Source organism: Tursiops truncatus, chromosome 18, assembly GCF_011762595.2.
Source record: "Tursiops truncatus isolate mTurTru1 chromosome 18, mTurTru1.mat.Y, whole genome shotgun sequence".
Taxonomy (NCBI): domain Eukaryota; kingdom Metazoa; phylum Chordata; class Mammalia; order Artiodactyla; family Delphinidae; genus Tursiops; species Tursiops truncatus.
This window is the reverse complement of record NC_047051.1, coordinates 52,635,208-52,647,918: the sequence shown is the minus strand read 5'-3', so window position 1 is coordinate 52,647,918 and position 12,711 is coordinate 52,635,208. Positions and strand designations below refer to the sequence as shown.

The window sequence follows — 12,711 nt, the reverse complement described above, 5'->3', positions numbered from 1 at the left end:
TTAGTTTCAGGTGTATAACATAGTGATTTGACATTTAAATACATTACAAAAGTATTACTATGATAAGTCTAGTGACCATCTGTCACCATACAAAGTTATTATAGTATTACAGATTATATTCCTTATACTGTATATTACATTCCAGTGACTTCTTTATTTTATAACTGGAAGTTTGTACCTCTTAAGTCTTTTCACCTATTTCTCCCAACCACACACCCAAAGATATATGCACCCCTATGTTCACTGCAGCATTATTTACAATGGCCAAGATAAGGAAGCAACCTAAGTGTCCACTGACAGACGAATGGATAAAGAATATGTGGTGTATACATACAGTGGAATATTACTCGGCCATAAAAAAGAATGAAATCTGCCATTTGTGACAACATGGGTGGATCTACAAGGTATTTTACTGATATATTAGTTTTTTATTGTTACCCTGACAAATAATCATAAACTTGGCTTAAAACAGAATCCATTTATTATCTCACAGTTATGTAGATACAGATCTGGGTGGGCTTGGCTTGGTCTTTGATTGGGGTCTTACAAGGCAAAGTCAAGGTTATCTCCTGGGCTGGACCCTTTTTTGGAGGCTCTGGGGGAGAATCATCTTGTAAGCTCATTCAGGTTGTTGGCAGAATCTAGTTCTTAGCACATATAGCACCAAAAGAGTGTGAAGAGAATCATCCTCAATGTTATTTCCCTTGTTTATAAATGCAACATAGGTAATTTAAAAGACATTTTAAATTATACACTCTACATATATATACACATGCTTCTACAGAGAAAACAAAATTATTTCAATTTTGACTTAGAAATTTAGGTTTAGTTAAAACAGAACTATACAGTATTAAACATTCACTGTGTTCCACACCTTCTCTGGCTCCCATTCTTAATGGCCAAACTGGCCAAATTATCATCTACATAGGTGTTTTCACACTTTGAATCTCTGTCGGCCGGGGTTGGGGGGGGAGGTGTGTGGAGGAAGAAGGATGGCTTACTGGAAGAGTATTTAAGATGATTCTAGAGTTACCATCACCACAGTTGTCCATACCAATTTTGTTTTTGTTGCCACAATGAAGAAAGTTTTGAAACATTTCAGAGAATGGTAGATTAGAAAGTGGAACATGACAACAACGACACTGGGCAATTACAGATGCATGGAGTAGCATAAACGGTGGCCCTTAACATAAACAATAACCTGCATTTACGTGCTTTCATGCACAGAGCCCCAGGAGGGCCTGAATCTGGCCGCCCCCTCCCCCATGGTTCTATAGCTCAGAGGCTTGGCTTAGGTGGGGTTGGAAATGCCCTAGAATGGCTCTTTGTTGATTTTCCCTCGTGCTAGAGCCTAGTGTTGCTGTGAAGCAAAGTGCTATTGAATTTGCCCACTCAGGCAGAACACTCAACAGGAAGGAAGGAAGCGGCCATTCTTTCTGGTCCTATTGTCTGGCCACCCAGCTTAAGCAATCAAACAGCTCTGTGGCCATAGCTGGGTGCTTACAAGCCTGTCTAGTATTTTTTTTTTTTTTTGCCCAGTGGTGGTCACTGGGGAAGGGGGCAGGGATGGCTGAAAACTGGCTCTTTATGGTTTTCACTTATTTTTGATTCAGCCTGATGGCAACTTTACATGCTCACTCTCAGGTACCCATTTCCTTATAGCAAAGTGAAAGGAGAGTCAGAGTGATGAGAATGTATAGATTTTGGAAGTGGACTAGCTATATATTGGGCTTTCTCTATGGATGTGTTGTGAAAACAGGAAGAAGTAAACATTTTCTATCACTAATAAATTTTGAGATGTGTCACTCCTTCTGAATTATAGTGTTTAATGTGTCTCTAACCTTGTCTTTGGACAAGTCATTTATCTTCTTTGCACATTCTTCTCTGTCATAAACTTCTCTGCAGTTTTCTTTTCCTTTTTAATTAATAGAATAAGGATAATGACCTTATTTTGCTTATGTCACAAGGTTAGTATAATAATAGAATGTATGAAGAACTACTTAGAAAAATATTGCATCATCCTAATATGCAATATTATACAATATACAATATTAAGATTCTCCTGAGGAAAAAATGCCACCAATTAAAATAAGTAACCAGGTGAGAAAGAAAACTTAATGAAAGCTAAGAATTACTGAATTAAAATAATAAATTTTGTCTCTGACATATCTGTTTATAAATTATTAAAAAAAATAAATTATGGACAGCTTCCTTCAAAGTTTGAAGTTTCTCCAATACACTATAGCTTTGGGATTGCCACAAGAAGGCAGTTAGTAGAAATCTATACCCGGCAGCAAATACTATTAGGGAGGGACAATTTTTTTTCCCCAAGCATAATTCTTAATTTTTAAGTGCAGTTTTTTTTTTTTTTTTCTCCCGTTGCGGAGCACAGGCTCCGGACACACAAGCTCAGTGGCCATGGCTCACAGGCCTAGCCGCTCCACAGCATGTGGGATCTTCCCGGACTGGGGCACGAACCTGTGTCCCCTGCATCGGCAGGCGGACTCTCAACCGCTGCGCCACCAGGGAAGCCCCCTAAGTGCAGTTTTAAAACTCATTTATTAAAAGACTAAAACTTCATATGATTATTATTCTTTTACATATAAATTTTAGAGGAAATGAAAATTTTTAAATCAAATAAAATGTTGAGTAATTATAGTTAAATTATGTGGGGAAAATATTGCCTTCACTAAAATGAGCTTTAAGTTTAAACATTTTTTGACAAGAGTCCTAAGTAATTATACTGATTAGAGTTATATCTTGTAAAATTCAGAAGTCGTGAGGAGTTTAAATTACTCTGGGTTATTTGGGACTTTCTGATAATAGTTTCCCCATAGTCTGGGGAAACTATGCCGTAATCTTGAATAAGTAATAACCTTTAACATTAAAGTGTGAAGAATGGCAGTAGCTTTTAAGGCATGAGACAGTCATCAAGGATAGGATAAATTATATCCTTTAAGGAATATAGTCAAGGAAATATTTTCCTTTTCTTGGAAAGGATTTGAACGGATTTTTCTTTCCTAGGGACCCGATCGATGTCAGGAGAAGCTGTGGCTAGCTTGTTAAGGATCTAGAGCAGAGCTCAGATGGGCATATTGAGATATTACCTGCTGATCTAGGAGCCTTCCCTCTTTGATTTGCCACTTTTAGAAGTCGGGTCATGATGCCACACTTTTCTTCTTGCCTATGCCCACTACCCTTCTCATTAGCAATTCAGTATTTGGCACTGTCAGCATAATTTTCACAAGTAGAAGTCAAAAGCAGTTCTTTAGGAAAAGACTGAGGACACTTGAGTAGAGAATCTGTTTCATCCTGCTACTTATGGATATCCGGGTTATAAAGCCAGGGCTATCAGAACAGTGGTGGGAGCTCTCAAAACCTGAGAACATTATAGGAATTACAAGAGACCAATAATTCCTCAACTGTAGACTAGGTTTAGATCGTCTCTTGTGTCATAATTTATAGGCAGGCTTGGAGAGCGTCCAACCCTCGAAAAACTACCCAGTTAACCCAGTGTCAAACTTCATTGTTTTAAGTTTACTCCTTTGGATTCTTATACCTTCGGGTTGAGGTCCCTTCTTATTTAGAGTGAATGTGTTTTCCAGGCTCACTTCCTAGGGGTGAGTCATTGTGAAAATACCAGAGCCTACAGAGTAGTAAGGGAAAGTTGTGCTGAAAAGGGAGAAAAGTTACTCAACAGAGAAGAGAGGCACTGAAAAAGAGATTTTTCCTTTACATTTTTGTCTATTGCCCCTCATGTAAAGCTTCAATCCCTTAAGTTTTAGGTAGAAAAAATAGGGAAGGTGATTAGATTGAAAGTCTAGAGAGCTCAGATAAAGCTCCTGCATTTCCACCGAAGGCATGTAATTTAAATTTCCAGGGCTTCCCTGGTGGCGCAGTGGTTGAGAGCCCGCCTGCCGATGCAGGGGACACGGGTTCGTGCCCCGGTCCGGGAAGATCCCACATGCCGCAGAGCGGCTGGGCCCGTGAGCCATGGCCGCTGAGCCTGCGCGTCCGGAGCCTGTGCTCCACAACGGGAGAGGCCACAGCAGTGAGAGGCCCGTGTACCACAAAAAAAAAAAAAAAAAGAGTAGTTTGAACAGTATTAAAAAATAAAAAATGTAGATTCTGTTTCAGTAGATAAAGGACAGAGATTCTGCATTTCTAACAAGCTCCCAGGTAGTGTCCATGCCCGTGGTGTGCAAACCAAACCTTGTTTAGCAAGGAGTTAAGAGATTATTGCAGACATCCAGGTGATAGATAATGTGGCTCAAAGTGGTAGAGGTGGAAAGGAATGGTATTGAGGGAAATACTGGGATGCTGGATTTATTTAAAAAATGTAACTGAGAAGATTCCTTGATGGCTTGGATATAAGGTATGGAAGAAAACAAGTCAAAGCTCCTTCCAAAGTTTTTGCCTTGAGACAACTAGAGGAATGGGGAAGCCTGTAGGAGAAGCAAGTTTTGTCAGGAAGTCAGAAATATGATTTCTGACAACTTAATCTTGAGATATTTATTAAGCAGGCAAACGATGAAGATGAGTTGGTGATTGGATACATGAGTCTGAAGTTCAGGGGAGTGGTTGAGATTGCAGCTGAAATTTATGAGTCTATATATAGTATTTAATGCCATGAGAATGGAGGTCAGTTAGAGAATCAGTGCAGATAGAAATAAAAAGAGATTCTAGGACTGAGCCTTGGGACCATCCAACATTTAGGGATTAGAAAGATGAAGATAAACTAACAAAGGAAACTGAGAAGATGAGGAAAACCGAGATAGTTTGTGTCCTGGAAAACAGTGAAGAAAGTGAAATCAACAAGACAACAATGAAATTAACAAATACCACATCATCAGGTTCAGATCTAGGATGGCTCCATAAATTTAAATTTAATTCGGAGCATTTTAAATTGAAATTTTGAGCCATGAAGCTGTTTCAGAGAGAGTTTAGAAATGAGGGACAGAGCTGACATAGTATCTAAGTAGCTATATATTTTGTACTGAATTAGTCAAATCACTGAAACAACTAGACTTTAGTAATTCATTGGTTTGAGTTCTTTTCTTCTTCTTAAAGAGACTGTTTACATTAATGTTATTTTGGCATCATGCATAACTTAAAAATAAAACATATGTGCCTCATCAGGAAATATCTAGCCTTTTATTACTGGGTATCATATGGTGAGTTAGTACTGGTCACCTCAGATCTCTTTTGTGTGATCTTCATCTCATCACCTGCCTCAGTTTCCTTACTAATAGTAGGAGAAATTCCTATCCTACCTAGGTCACAAAGTTGTTGTGACAATGAAATGAAATAACAGGCCTCTATGGAGACACCAATATTATAGAAAGAGAAATATTTCTGGAAATAACACTATTAAAAGGATCTCCTTGAGTCAGCTTCTCAGTCTATATGATTCATAAGTGTATCTTATGAAATTAGCATTCTTTCCACCATTATATGAAAGGCTCAGAGTAAAGGTAAAATACCTTCAATATCTTGAAGGTATTTTACCTTTACGAAAGCATTTTGACCCATATAAATGATAATTTCACATGGTTCCAGCTAATTCTTCAGAGTTGACAGTAAAAAAGAGAAGATAGTTGATATTCTGAAGTCAGCAGGTTTTTTTCTATCATATTCCCAATATAGCAAAAAAGGATATTTCTATCGAGTCCTAAATGGAAAGCTTCCATGTTTACCTTCTGTATCTGTAAACATCTCCCTCCACTTCTGCCCCAGAGTCTATAAAGTATCATTTTAGGGCTCAAGATTTACCATAGGAAGATGAGAAATGAAAGAAGTAAAGGTGAGAGAAAGCAGCAGCAGCATAAAGGCATTTCTTCTCCCTTTTTATTCCTTCCAAAGAAATTAGCTTTATGTGTTCCAGACTAACAATAGTAAGTTGCAAGAAGCAATTGGCTATCATTCAGGAAGAGCTAGATTATGCTGCAGCAACAAACAAGTCCAAAATCTTAGTAACTCAACAACAAAAATTTTTTTTATAATTATTCTACATATTCAAGTTGTTCTTCTGGGCTGGGGGGTGGGCTTTACTTATGGTAGTCACTCTGGGACTCAGGTTGATGAAATCATCATCTTGATAAGACCTTCCATGATCATCAAGGCAATAGGAAAGGGACATTGAGAATCACACACGAGCAATTCCATTTTTTTCATGGAAATGACAGAGACTTCTTGTGCAGACATTTCTTTAACCAAACGAGTCATTCATCTGTTCCCAACTTACCATGTGCCCAGAAGGAGGAGCATTAGAATATCTGTGGGCATCCCTAGTGACTACCACTACCGTATTTGATGAAGGAGTGGGGTGATAATAATAGCTCTTATCTCATAGATTATTGTGAGGATCTATATCACACGTAAGCATAGAGTAAGCTCTATTATATGAATTACATTTTTAAAAATACTTAACTTATACAATAAATATTTTTAGAAAACTAACAATTTGTATGGGGACCATGATTGGCTAATATATTCTCTAGGAGACTTATGTGGAATTCTTATGTTTTATTTATGTCATTCTATCTCCAGCTCATTTCCATGTTAACAAAATCATTGATATATCTAGACAATTTTCATGTTTAAATAATTATTGACTTACTTTCATTGATGAAAATAGAGGCTGGAGGAGAAACATCAATTTTATCACTCTGAAAACACACACACACACACACACACACACACGAATTCAGAATATATTCTTATCAGATATTGTTTCCATGGAATGTTAAATCCTCTCACAAAGAACTGTACATGATCTTTACATAATATAAATAAAATAAGTGATCTTTGTTATGGTCAACCAAGCTTTCAAAAACCATTCCATCAAATACTTCACAAAGAGTTATGCAGATAACAGAAAAGCCATCTCTGTTGCGTGTTAACATAGACATGCCTCTGAAAAACTTTGGTAGGAGGCAACTAAACTCAGAACTGCTCAGGATTAGATAGCAAGCTGAAGTCAGGTCTTGTCTACACAAAGGGAGTGTCTGTGGATGCAAAATACGACAATTATGCAATGAGTTTCATCCATGTAGACAATACCAATTTTTAAAAATTTTATTTATTTTTGGCTGCGTTAGGTCTTCGTTGCTGTGCGTGGGCTTTCTCTACTTGCAGTGAGCGGGTGCTACTCTTTGTTGCGGGGCATGGGCTTCTCCTCGCAGTGGCTTCTCTTGTTGTGGAGCACGGGTTCTAAGCACGCGGGCTCAGTAGTTGTGGCGCATGGGCTTAGTTGTTCTGCGGCATGTGGGATCTTCCTGGACCAGGGCTCGAACCCATGTCCTCTGCATTGGCAGGCGGATTCTTAGCCCCTGCACCACCAGGGAAGTCCGAGGATACCAATCTTGATAAAGTCCAAAAAGGCAGATTTTTTCTCAATGCATTTCTTTTGGACTGAATTATCTCAATAATTGTCTTAGCTCTCCACTTCACTTGAGGAGCTCTTTCTAAAGAAAAGTTGTGGTTTGGCAGGTAGCCAATGATTTGGACAGTAAAGTAGACAGTTCAAGCCAGTGCAATACTTGGGATAGGGATGGAAATTTGTAGGCCTGGCTGAAATGATGACAGGGGAGAACTGTAAAACCCTTCCCCCCCTGCAATTGATGGGTTCAATGGCTCCGTCTGGACCCTCTTCTGCAATCTCCTTCTACTCAGATCTTTTTTTCCCAGGTTAGGCTAACCTGAGGCACATGAGAAATAATGTGGTCACAAAATATTCAAATCCTAGAAAAGCTTATTGTTTTTTCTAAACTGTATGAAATATGGAAGGGGATTCAGATATATTATAAACATAGTGATTTGTAAAACCAAATTAGAAAATAATAATTTTACTAGATGTAAAACCAAAGATAAATATAACCAGATGTAGAAAACTAATAAGAATCTGAGAGTAATGGAATGTGGCTGCCTCGAGAGGGGCAAAGCCATATTCTCAGGAAGTAAACATTATATTAGACATTTTTTCCCAGAACCTAAAGAATTTTATAGTAGTGTATTTCATTCCCAGAAATTAATAAAAATAAGTCACACAATTCCCAGAAAATACAGTTTAAAAGTTGCTTTTACAGAAAAGGAAATACTCTATTAGCAATTGTTACCAAAAGAAGAATTTATTGCCTTGAGAGAAAAATAAAACTGGAAGTTCAAAAAGCTTTGGAATCCAGATTTTTCTTTTTCAGCTAAAAAAGATTAAGTATTTGTAACAACATTTGGAAAGCCTATCAAATTTAAACAATTAAAGTTTTTGCAAAAGAGATCTTTCTTTTTATTGTGCAAAGTTCTTAAATGATGTTAGGATTGTAAAAGAAGATCAAATATAGAACAAACGTCTTTTTATAGATACACACAATTTTTTATTACCATAAATGAATGGATTGGCTGATTTAAATTTTTTCAGAAGAGTGCCTTTCAGAAGTTGTACATACAGCTGCCACTGGTCTGTTAGAAACTCCCCTTTTGAATCAGAGAAAACTTTATTGTCTTCGAGATGGTGGGTTTTTTTTTTTCTTTTTTAGCCTTTTTATTTCTTTCTTGCAATTGAAGATGCAAGTCAACATGTTCCTTTATTATGAGTTAATACACTTAGATTTTTATAAAAAGCAGATGTTCTGATTTTTAAATTCAAATCATATTGTTAAGAAGCATCCTTTTACTTACTTTTTTCTTCCTCATCCTCCCCCCACCCTTTATTCTATTTTCAATTCCTTTATTATTCACAGATCTTTCCATAGATTTCTGCCCTTCAGAAGATTATGGTCTTCCAAAGTTAAACCACTTAAATCTGTCCTTCTAATGGAAATGCTTTTTTTCAGTAGTTAAGAAGGACATTGCTCTTGACATGACTGAGTCTAAATTTCCTCCCTCATTCTTTTATGTAGCTTTTATTTTCTCACTGTCCACATTTTTCCCCAAATGCCATTTTACGGTTTGCTTTTGGAGTAACATTGCCAGTGTTATAATACCTGTTATTTATATGGTGTTTTACAGCTTTATAAAGCACCTTTATTTCTTTGGTTTATTTATTACATTTTGCTTCTTCCAAATGTATTTGTCAAAACTTTTTTCATGTGGAAAATGAGTCATGAATGAGGCATATATTGTTTTAGACCATCTATTGTCAGAAATAGTTTTCTTTTCACTACTTTCAGAATTATATTAATCCTGGAGTTTATATCGTTTCTGAAATATATCAATCCTGAATTTAAAGCTACAAAGCACTAAAGGCCATTATCATAATTTCTCATCCTAAAGTTACTTTAGATAATGGTATGATTTCTTTATTATTATTATTATTATTTTCTACAGACTAACTATTAGAGATATTACCAGCTTCAGTTTGGAAGAACCATGCCAAGATGTTAGTGTCTTAAAAGATAAGTATTTCTTGGGGAATATTTCTGGCTATGCGTATGTCATTGTCACACACTGGATCTATTTTAAAGTGAGTGCTGAAATTATGAATGTAATTTTGATGTTTTTTGTTTGTTTTAAATTTATTTATTTGTTTATTTTTGGCTGTGTTGGGTCTTTGTTGCTGCACGCGGGCCTTCTCTAGTTGTGGCGAGCAGGGGCTACTCTTCATCGCAGTGTGCAGACTTCTCATTGTGGTGGCTTCTCTTGTTGCAGAGCACGGGCTCTAGGTGCACGGGCTTCAGTAGTTATGGCATGCGGGCTTCAGTAGTTGTGGCTCATGGGCTCTAGAGCTCAGGCTCAGTAGATGTGGTGCACGGACTTAGTTGCTCCGCGGCATGTGGGATCTTCCTGGACCAGAGCTCGAACCCGTGGCCCCTGCATTGGCAGGCGGATTCTTAACCACTGCGCCACCAGGGAAGCCCTTGATGGCGCTTCCTAGCAGGAATTATTATCTTCTTAGTGCTAAAGAGCAATAACTCTTTAGTGAGGAATAGTAAACATTTCATTTTTTTATTTCTTAAGAAAACAAATGACTATAGTTCAATTTTCATTGTGAAAGCAGGACAAAGTGAACTATGGATTGTCCATAGTGGTGAACACAGCTTGTGATACTTCAGATATCTTTTATTTTACTGAGATTTGAGGATTTCATAGTTGAATTTGTTATGCTGAAATTTCTCTTTAGACACTTGAGGCATTCTGTCTGTTGTTAGAGTTATTGGGAGATGGAATTTCCCATGATGATATGTTGGCCTTTGGATAGTACTTTTATTATCGTTTTTTGGGAGCATTTTCTTTTATTTTACACTTGTAACAGTTTTCCGAAGTAGGTGCTATGTAAGAAATTATATTCAACCTTAGCAGCTTAAACCATTTATTAGCTCACAATTTCTGAGGGTCTAGCATCTGGAAGCAGCCTACCTGGTTGGTTCTGGCTCTAGGGTCTCTCTAGAGGTTATAGTCAAGATATCAGCTAGGGTTGTAGTCACCTCAAGACTTGACTGGTTGAAGGATGTAGTTTCAAGTTCACTCACATGGTTATCAGGAGGCTTCAATTCCTTACTATGTGTTGGCCAGAGACTTCAGTTTCTTGCCATGTGTGCCTCCCCATGGGCAGAATCAATGTTAATGGAAACTGTCTTATTCCAGAAGAAAGAAAGAGAATGAGAGAGAGAGAGAGGAAGATGGGAGAAGAAGAAGAATAAGAAGGAGGAGGAGGAGGAGGAGGAGGAGGAGGAGGAGGAGGAGAAGAAGGAGGAGAAGGAGGAGGAGGAAAAGGAGGAGGAGAAGGAGGAGAAGAAGGAGAAGAAGAAGGAGAAGAAGAAGGAGAAGAAGAAGAAATCATGCAAGACAGAAGCCCAGAAGCCGCAGTCTTTTATATAACCTAATCTCAGAAGTGATATCCATTACTTCTGCTGTATGCTGTTGTTCACAGACCTCCCCTGGTACAGTATGAGGGGACTACACATGAATATGAACACATCACTGGGGGGGTCATCTGGGAGGCTGGCTACCACAATAGGCAATCAGACATTACAAGGCTAAGTCAACTGAGGCTTCGGGAAACAACTGACTTACTGTAGATCATATACATGATTTTGTGGCTTTGAATGTGGCAGTAAATTTTCCACATGAGAATCTCATGCTCTTCACAAGTTTTTTCCCCCCATAGTCATGGTTTCCTACCTTATGATAAAAATTTACAAGTTAAAAAAATTGTTACTGGATTCTATGAAATATTTTTCAATCCACGACTAGCTAGTTTTTTAAGCACAGAAAATGAGGCCTGCTGCACGTCTACCATTCCCATCATTTGTGCATTGAACCAGGGCACCACTCAAGTAGAGAATGTAATACCTCCCGTATGATTTTTGATCACACTTTCTTCCCTAGTTTCATCAGCCAAACCAGGAACTGTAAAAATGGACAGCTGTGACTACAAAGGCCCTTTACACCCTGAGTGCAGAGATTTGGAAAAGCTGTATGAGAAAGCGATGTGAATGGTGTCTCAGAACTTAAGCATGGTTAAGGTTTTTATCTACAAAGCAGTAAGTGACAAAATATGTGGTAATTACCAGGAGAATTTTCTACATTGTTCAGTCACACTATTGAAAAAAGCGCATATAACTAGAAATTTACAGTAATCAAATTGATGATCTACTATTTTCCATCACAAGACTGTTACGCCCAACACGTGGTGTTAGTCATCGTACTTTCTGCTAATTATTGTTTATAATTTCGCAGCGTGGCACCCGTGGTCCTCTGGAATTGGATTTTTACCTCTCTCAACAGCTTCCATTCCTCAGTTCCTGTGATTTGTATTTGATGATTCCTGACATTGAAAGTATTTTCCCATATCTGTATTTCTTGCCACCTTTGTGCAGGCATTCATTTACCTGATAAATGCAAAAGCACGTGACTGTGCCAGGCATAGGGTTAGATGACAGGAGAAAATGTGAAGGAGGCAGGCCACTTCCCTCCTCTTAATCTCTCTGTGGGAGATATTCCTGAATAAATGATTATAGATAAACTTATCAAATTATAATTGTAAAAATGGTATAAAAAGGGAGGACCAAGTGTTGCAGTACTGCGCAGGAGGGGGTCTAACCTAATGTGTATGGTGGGGGAGGGAAGTTGACAAAGTTCTCCCTGAGGGAGTTTTTAATAGTCGGAGACTTACATGAGGCTTGACACAGGCAGATGCTTAGGTAGGTTCAAGACTGTTCTTTAATATCCAATTAATTTAGTGAGAATTTCTGAATTGCCAAGTGCAAAGTTACAGATGTTATACTGTTATCCCCTGAATGTTATTGTAAATGCGTAAGTATTGGTCAACTGTTTTATGCAAAATAGGTGAAAATAAAGCATACATTTAAGCATAGAGTTAATGATAACTTTATATAATTCATCATTATAATTAAAGTGTTTATTCATACATTTAATAAACTTCTATTAAATAGTGTCTCATGGTGGCAAGAGAATGAACCTTAGAATCAGAGATTTGGGGTCAGTCTTCACTTTAACATTACTGGTTTGGGGAATAAGCTGAACCTCACTGAGATTTAGTCTATTCATCTGTAAAATGGGGACAGTGATGTATACTTTGAGAGCTGTTGAGATAACGAGATGAAGTATCTACCAGCAGTTGCGGCACTGTGGGTCTTCAATACATGGTAACTATCATCATCATCATTATTATTGTTAATTATTATTTGCCAGGGTTGAAAATAAATCAGATTTAGCTTGAACCATAAGAATTTTTCTGTAATTCAGTTGTGG

The 12,711-nt window shown here is 37.7% G+C and overlaps 1 long non-coding RNA gene across 3 annotated transcripts in view; it reads left to right on the top strand.

Moving 5' to 3' along the window:
• The window catches only part of LOC109547620 (uncharacterized), a 40,483-nt gene extending 28,089 nt beyond the window's left edge, over positions 1 to 12,394 (top strand). For 2 of the 3 annotated variants that reach the window (XR_002173461.3, XR_012327727.1), the window contains one exon: positions 9,325 to 12,394. This is a non-coding gene — a long non-coding RNA (uncharacterized lncRNA). The remainder of the gene's footprint in view (positions 1 to 9,324) is intronic. The other variant, XR_012327728.1, reaches the window with a different exon arrangement.
• The last annotated feature ends 317 nt before the right edge of the window (positions 12,395 to 12,711 follow it).